The sequence below is a fragment of the Lissotriton vulgaris genome, chromosome 1_2, assembly GCF_964263255.1.
Source record: "Lissotriton vulgaris chromosome 1_2, aLisVul1.2, whole genome shotgun sequence".
In the NCBI taxonomy this organism is placed as follows: Eukaryota; Metazoa; Chordata; class Amphibia; order Caudata; family Salamandridae; genus Lissotriton; species Lissotriton vulgaris.
Window position 1 is genome coordinate 284,390,033 of NC_141686.1, and position 7,746 is coordinate 284,397,778.

A 7,746-nucleotide genomic window follows, 5' to 3' on the forward strand; every position below is an offset into this window, starting at 1 on the left:
CGATAAAAATCGCCGCAACTCGGCGATAATTTTTTCTCGCTAACCAAGCAATAGCGATAATTATCTCTATTGCTTGGTAATATGCCCCATTGTCTCTGAAAAGATTTCACCCTATTAGTACCAATGTAACAACTAATTACAGCAATAAGCAACTGCAATATGGCCATTCAACCTTTGCACAGGAACACTTATCACCCTGTTTAAGTAACTTTTGATTTGTTTGAGCTAGAAATAATTTTCTTTTTTGTTAAATTCTGCCGGTTTTGCAGCAGACAAAGGACAGACTTAACACAAAACCCTAACTTAAGTCTGTCTTAAGTTTGTCTTAGGTTTGTCTTAAGACAAACTTAAGACAAAATCCTAACTTCTGTGAATACCAAAAGTAGTAAGTTCATTCTGTGAATACCAAAATAGTAGTAAGTTTAGGATTGCGTCTTAAGTTCATTCTGTGAATCGGGCCCTCAAACCTCACAGCCTGAAAATCCACAGGCCTTTCTTTTACCCTGTACCCACAGTGATCTCCCTGCACTTACAGCACTCACCCTCAGTCAGCACTTACACACGGCACCTCTAGCATAGCACACATGAACCCACCCAAGACTTGTGAACATGCATACATGCCTACAAATACACCCACAGAAACCTACCTGGTCTTCCTGCATTACAAGATGCCTATTCAGTTGCATGCCTAAATTCGGGTCCAGTGTATGAGAGGACATTGTACTAAGGCTGTGGGATGGTACGGGAAAGGAGATTGAGCAGAGGCTGTGGGGGCTGGTGTGGGAGGATTTTGTCTTAAGTCTGTCTTAAATCTGTCTTAAAACAAACTTAAGACAAAATCCTAACTTCTGTGAATACCAAAAGTAGTAAGTTTAGGATTTTGTCTTAAGTTAGTTCTGTGAATCGGGCCCTTAGGATATTTATGGAATAGAGGCGCAGTACAGTGCAGCCAATGACCTCGCTACACTGCACTGCGTGACGGAACGGGCAGGAATATGATGTATTTAGGGAATATAGCGCATTCCTGACTTTTTTTCCTTGCACTGGCTCACAATGGGCTGCCTAGTGCCAACGCAGACCCCCTTGCACAATGGTGCGAGGGTGCCTGTGTTGCATGCAGGTGTGTTTTTGTGCAGGAAGGGACACCTTCCTGTACAAAAACAACCCTGAGAGGCGTACTCCACCTTCTATGTGTGCTGCAGAAGGCCACAGACACAGAGAGAGGAAGTTACAAGGAGAAATGAAGATGATGGACGGAATGCTGATTATTGTCTGACATTCACCCCTAGTCTCATATCTGGGTTAAGTCCATCATTTCTTTGCTCATCACACCACCTAATCTGGACGCAGCAATATGCATATCAGCCTTGACCCTGCTCTCTATGGGAACAGTCCAGCCAGAACTGCCAGGCAAGTTCCTCTCTGGATCGAGAAACAAGCATCCTGGGACCGGTCTCGGGGTTGATGGTGAGCATTTGACAATATTCAGCATTCCGTCCATCATCTTTTCTGTTGTCATACTCAATCAGACAATGTCTTAAACAGCCAAATAATGGACAGTATCTAACCACAGCAAAATAAACACGTCACATTTCGAAATATCCATATTCAGGTCTTTAGGCAAACATGTCTTTGACCTTTTTACTTTATTAACTGAGTCTAAGCCCGCGTGTCTTTTTTTGACTGAGACTTGGCTTGGAGACCCCTCTAGTCCTGACTTAGCCAATGCTCTCCCCCAGAACTACTATATTTTAAGGAAGGACCGGGTGACGGGCAAGGGAGGAGGAGTTGCAATTGTGGTGGATAGTCGCTACACTTGTTCAATTGTTCCATCGGAAGACATTAATGGGGTTGAGTCTCTTGGCTTCTGCCTGTCTTTCTCGCCCGATCACTCTTGTTCCGGGCTATTAGTGCATAGGCCACCGGGCCAGGCTGGATCCTTTCATGAGGAACTTCACATTGCTATCTCCTCACTAATTATGAAGTTTAAACACTGTTTGCTTTTGGGGGATTTTAACATCCATATGGATGTGGCAGACGTGGTAGATACCATCAACCATCTGGATGTTACAAATCCATTCGGTTTGATTCCTTATCTTACCACAGCCACACACAACAAAGGCCATACTTTGGACCACATTTTTTCCACTATTCCAATTACTGCGGCCCGCCTCTACCAGTGGTGTGGTCAGATCACTATTTAGTGAATTTTTATAACTTACGCGTAACCAAAACGACCAATAGCGGCCCTAGCCCCCAGCCCTCTGCCTCCCGCCCCTACTACCGCGTGTTGCCTGACATGCTAGTTCAGTCTTTGGCCATAATATCCTTGCCAGCTCACAGGTGATCTGGAGGCTGATTTAGATCTTTTTCAGACCTGGCACACGCACCTCCTTGATGAGCTGGCACCTCTCTCGATTGGCTGCAAAAACAACTCCTGTGCTTCGGCTCCTTGGTTTACTCCAGTGCTACATGAAAGTAGAAGGCTCTGTAAGAAAGCTGTGAGAGCGTGGCGCAGAAATTATGATGGGCTACTAAAGGAGGCTTATAAGGAGTGCATTAAAATTTACCATAAAGGTATCATTCTTGAGAAAAAATCTCATTTCGCTAAAAGAATTGAAGCAGCGGCTAATACTAGTAAGGAAATCTTTACTATAGTCAAGGAATTTACTTCCCCTTCACCTTCAATATCCAAATTCTCTCCTTCTGAACTTTAGTTTAAACAAATGGCCAATTTTTTTGCTAGTAAAATTAAAAACATCCAGGCTTCATTCATGCTGACATGCCCATCTAGTGATCCTAGCCCCATCTTCCACGCCCCTTCCTCTATTCCCGAGCGCTATTTGCTCACGAATTTTCCTTCCCTTTCCCCACAAGTATCATTGGAATTTCTATCCAAATTAAAATCTGGTTCACCGACGGATCCTTGCCCTGCAAAGTTCCTTGCCAAGATAGCGCATGTCATTAATCCTATAATTAATCCGGTTCTTAATCATTCCCTTAATACTGGCATCGTTCCTAGCTGCTGGAAAAAGGCTCATATCCTCCCACTATTAAAAAAAACCAACCTTGACCCCCTTGCCCATGCTAATTACAGACCAATTTCGTTACTCCCGGCCTTTGCTAAGGTTGTGGAAAAACATGTCCATTGCTCCCTTTCTAACTTTCTGGAGGCTCATGATATCCTCCATCACACTCAGTCTGGGTTCCGTTCTAATATGAGTACGGAAACAGCGCTGTTGGAGGTTACTGAATCTATTAAGGAGGTTTTGGACAACGGAGGGAAGGCGATGTTGGTTCTGCTGGATCTGTCGGCGGCTTTTGATACCGTCCCTCACAACCGTCTTCTTTTAAGACTCCAGGAGATTGGTTTGAGAGGGACGGTTTTCAGTTGGTTTGTGTCTTTTTTGTCTTGTCGCCAACAAGCAATCTGGGCCGCTTCATTTTCAGCCCCAGTTCCTCCGTTGGAGGTGGGAGTTCCACAGGGATCAATCCTGAGTCCTACTCTTTTTAATATATAAATGTCCCCCTTGGCAACATTGGCTGAGTCCTATGGAACCCAGATTGTATCCTATGCCAACGACACGCAGCTTCTTTTTACCTGTAAAAACAATACTGACTTTAACGGCGACAACATCAAGAGCTGCCTTGAGGCAGTCTTCTCTTGGTTCCAATTGAATCAATTAAAGTGTAACGCTGACAAATCAGAGGTTCTCTTTTTCGGCTGCCCCCCGGATGCCTACTGGAAATCCTGGTGGCCTGCTGATATGTTTCCTCCATCAGCTGCTACCCCCATGGCAAAAAATCTGGGCGTGAAAGTTGACAATGGGCTGACTCTCAAACCTCAGATTTTGGGTCTAGTGGGACAATGTTTTGGCCTTTTAAAAATTCTTAGGAAATTTCTTCCCTTTCTGTCTCATGCCCACAGGAGGATCACGGTACAGGCCTTGATTGGTTTACGGCTTGATTATGCTAATGTACTATACCTGGGCCTCCCTGAGTATCTCCTCACCCGTCTACAAACTGTTCAAAACTCGGCCGCACGAGCAATCTTTGGTCTCAGTCGTAGGTCCAACACTTCTGCTCTTCTAAACTCGCTCCATTGGCTGCCAGTGCGCAAACGCATTCTTTTCAAGACTCTCACTATGGCATTTAAATCCCTCCACGGCACTGGAGCCTTCTATTTAAGGAAAAGAGTATGCTTTTACCATCCTTCCAGATCCCTACGATCCGCCTCTCTAGCGTTGGCTACTGTTCCGGCAATTAAACAAGCTCGCATTGGGGGACAATCTTATAAACTTTTGGCACCCCAACTGTGGAACAAATTGCCATTGTCTCTCTGGAAGCTAGACAACGTGCTCTCTTTCAGGAAGGAGCTCAAAACATGGTTGTTTGGACAATAGCCTTTACTGTTTCTGCCCTACAGGTCTGATAGCGCCGTGACACTCTCCCCGAGTATCTGAGCTCTCTACAAGACTCCCCTTAACATAACATAACATAACAATGAATCAGACAGTACCTATCAACAACAGGGCCTCAGCAAGTAGGCCCGCCATCAAAAATGGAGCCCGAGTGAGGAATTTAGGGATAATAATGGACTCCAGGCTGTCAATCATAATAAGATTGTGTTTGTCCAATACGTTTAAACTGCAGTTTGGCACTTCTTTCCCTCCTATTGGCTTCAAAGATAGCTCCACCCACATTGTTTGAAGTGCTTGTCTCGCCGCCCTGACTGGAAAAAGGCCCCCCAATCTCTCAAAACGTCGGGTCTAGTTGTGTCCCTGCCTCAGCACATCACTTCCTCTCCATTTGCTTCGACCCACTTGTCTGCTACAAACTGGGGGTCTCATTTATAGCAATTTGGCATAGGGCAGGAATGCACTGTATTTAAGAAATACGGTGCATTCCTGGCTTTTCTGCCTGCGCTGGCGCCCTTTTGGCGGCCTAGGGTCAACGTGCGCACCCGGCCTCTGTTGCAGGCAGGATTGCTTTTGTGCATGAAGGGGCACCTTCCTGCACAAAAACAATCTTACGAGGCGTTTTCCTCTCTCTATGTGTGTAGTAGAATGCAGCGCACATAGAAAGAAGAAAAAACTAGGAGGGATGAACATATTTCTCCTTGTCACGCCTCACCTCGGGAGGCGTACAGATTTGAAGCTTGCCCAGTTTTCTATCACTTTGTAAATGTGGGGGCAGCGTCGAATCCCATGGGTGTTGTGTGGGAAAACCGACCGCAGCGCCCACGGAATGCCTGCTGGGCGCAGAGTAAGGCGATGGAGCGGTTTGCGCCGCGTCGCCGGACTCATGATTTCAGAGGCCATTTGCAGGATGGCCTTGCATGGCTTCAAAGTTCTTTGTGCGTCACACATGTGATACTTAACGTGGTGCACAAGTGACGCAAGGCTCTCATAAATAACCCCAGAGCTCGAGTCGGGGTACAACGCGGGTGGACCGCGTCCTCCCACTTATTTTACTGGGAGCTCGATAACTGAAGCAAATGGAGCCACACATTCACTCTTTGGCCTCTCTTTCGTGACGTCACTTCCTGTCGTGACATCAGCGTCCCCCCACTTCATTTTTTTAGGACTTGTGCCCTGAATAACCCACATAGTGCCTAGAGGGGATTCTGTCTGCAGAGTATTCTTTCAGCGACAGAGAGGTACATAAAGGGAGTGACCCAGAGGCGGAAAGACAGGCAGACACAGATAGAGCCAGAGGGTGACAGGCACACAGGTATATGGCTCGAGAGCAGGCAGGAATAGAGACAGACATGCAAAGTTAGAAAGATAAGCAAAGAATTGGAGGGAGGGAAAGGCGGGCAGAGACGGAGCTGGAAAGAGAGACAGATCAGTACAGAAATAGAGTCCTTGATGGGCAGAAAGATACACATATCACGTATGTCACGACAGAGAGAGAGAGATTGACTAAGCGAAAAATAGAAAGACAGCGAGCGAGGCATATATATACAGACCGACTCGAGAAGAGCAAATATAAGGAAAGACAGAGAATAGACACGAGGAGAGCTAGGCAGAGAAGATGTGGCGTATTGGGAGGCTAAAAACTAGGCGCCAGTGGTGTGAATCCCAGCTGTCCTAGTGACCCACAATGTGTGATCCTAGGCAAATCATGTTCTCGTCCTGTGCCTCCTTTCTCTTTCTTTTCAAACTATGGGTGTTTTTGGAGAGTGTACGGAGGCATTCACCTATAGACAGACGTACAGCAGAATAGACAGCACAGGTAGAGGGAAGTAAATGCAAGTATTTATATCGGTGTTAGGAAGGCGCTGCTGCCGCGTAAATATTGCTTCATGGCGCCAGGATAAAAGTCAGATAAAGAAAGATGTTCAGGAAGTGGGTTTGACAGGGGTAAAGAGTGGGGAGTGGAAAAGACAGTGGAAAGGTATACAAAAACATGGGCTGGTCTCAGGTTAGGAGGGGTTAAATAGCACGTGGTATCAACATGGGGGGAGATATACTATCGAACAAAATAGGAGAGGAAATGGTTGTGAAAGAAAGAGAGAAGCAAAGAGAGGGAGGGGGACTACGGCTGACAAAGAGGGGAAGATGCAGAAACAAGAGGAAGCAACAAAGAAGAGAGCAGAAAAAAAGAGAATAAACCACCAAAGAAAAAGAGTAAACGCGAGTATGCAGGATAAGGTGGGGAGATGGAGGGGGGGGGGGGGGGGGGAGAGAAGCACAAAAGAGAAACCAACAAAAGAGAAATAATAGAAAAGTGAGAAGAGGAGAACGAGAGCCCCGGCGCCGGGGGGTCGGGGGGTGCTGGGTTTCCGCCGAGGATCACACAGGTCGCTTTCTTGTCCTACTAGCTCCATACCCCACTACCCTCAGGTGGCAGAGACACGTGCCTTCTCCCTCTGCTGGCACACTGGGGGGGGCGGGGGGGGGGGCCTGCGAGCCCACGTACCTGCTGTACCCCTGAGAGGGGAGCAGGTGGTGCGTGCCCCTCCCCGGGCACACAACAGAGGGCGAGGTGAGGGTCACTCTGCCCAGGGGGTGCTGCCCACGTACCTGCTCTGTTGTCCCCTGGCTCTGCTGGCAGCTTTCTGTCCGGGCACACTGTGGGGTGGGCTGGGGGTGCAGCCACGTTCCTGCTGTGCCCCGGAGAGTGGCACGGCTCCGCTCGCTGCTGGCACGCACAGACGAGGCTCCGGCACGGTCTGACGAGGAAGTGATCTTACACCGGCGTCTGGTAACACCTGTTGCACCGGTTCCCTTCGGCGCGGAGCTGGTTAATGAGTTTCCAGGGGCGCAGTCAGGCGGGGTTTTCTGCCTTAAAGGTCACTGCTCTCTGATGCCTTTTGGGGCACCCCACCCCGAACTCCTCTCCCCCCGAATTGACGATAATAAAGTGGGCGGGGTTCATGTCCAGAGACGCTGGGTGATCGAGGGCGCACCTGCCTGGCTAGACACGCGCTTCCAGTCCTTATAGGTTTGTTATCTTTAATAGGGGGGGTGACACAAATCCCAAATGCTATTTCCAAGTCATAAATTTGGTAAGTCTAGAGCCAGCGGGCTCCCCCAGTCTCTGGGCGCCCAGTGCCCACCAACCAACTTTCAAACTTTGGGGTTATGGTATGAAGTGGCACCGGGATCGTACTTTTTGTGTTTGCTGTACTTTATGTAGCGCAAACTTGACTCGAAGGTATTGGAGCGCTATACACGAGCACCAGTTACATTGTGCAAGGACACATTCATTTTTGGTAGGCACGGGAGATTAAGCGATTTG

At 47.8% G+C, this 7,746-nt stretch overlaps 1 protein-coding gene across 5 annotated transcripts in view; it reads right to left on the minus strand.

Moving 5' to 3' along the window:
• The window catches only part of LOC147736502 (Golgi membrane protein 1-like), a 173,902-nt gene extending 166,655 nt beyond the window's left edge, over positions 1 to 7,247 (minus strand). For 2 of the 5 annotated variants that reach the window (XM_086953237.1, XM_086953238.1), the window contains exon 1: positions 7,029 to 7,196. The gene's annotated coding sequence lies outside the window, so the exon portion shown is untranslated. Of the gene's footprint in view, positions 1 to 7,028 lie in introns of all 5 variants that reach the window. The other 3 variants (XM_086953241.1, XM_086953240.1, XM_086953239.1) reach the window with 3 other exon arrangements.
• Positions 7,248 to 7,746: the final 499 nt, after the last annotated feature.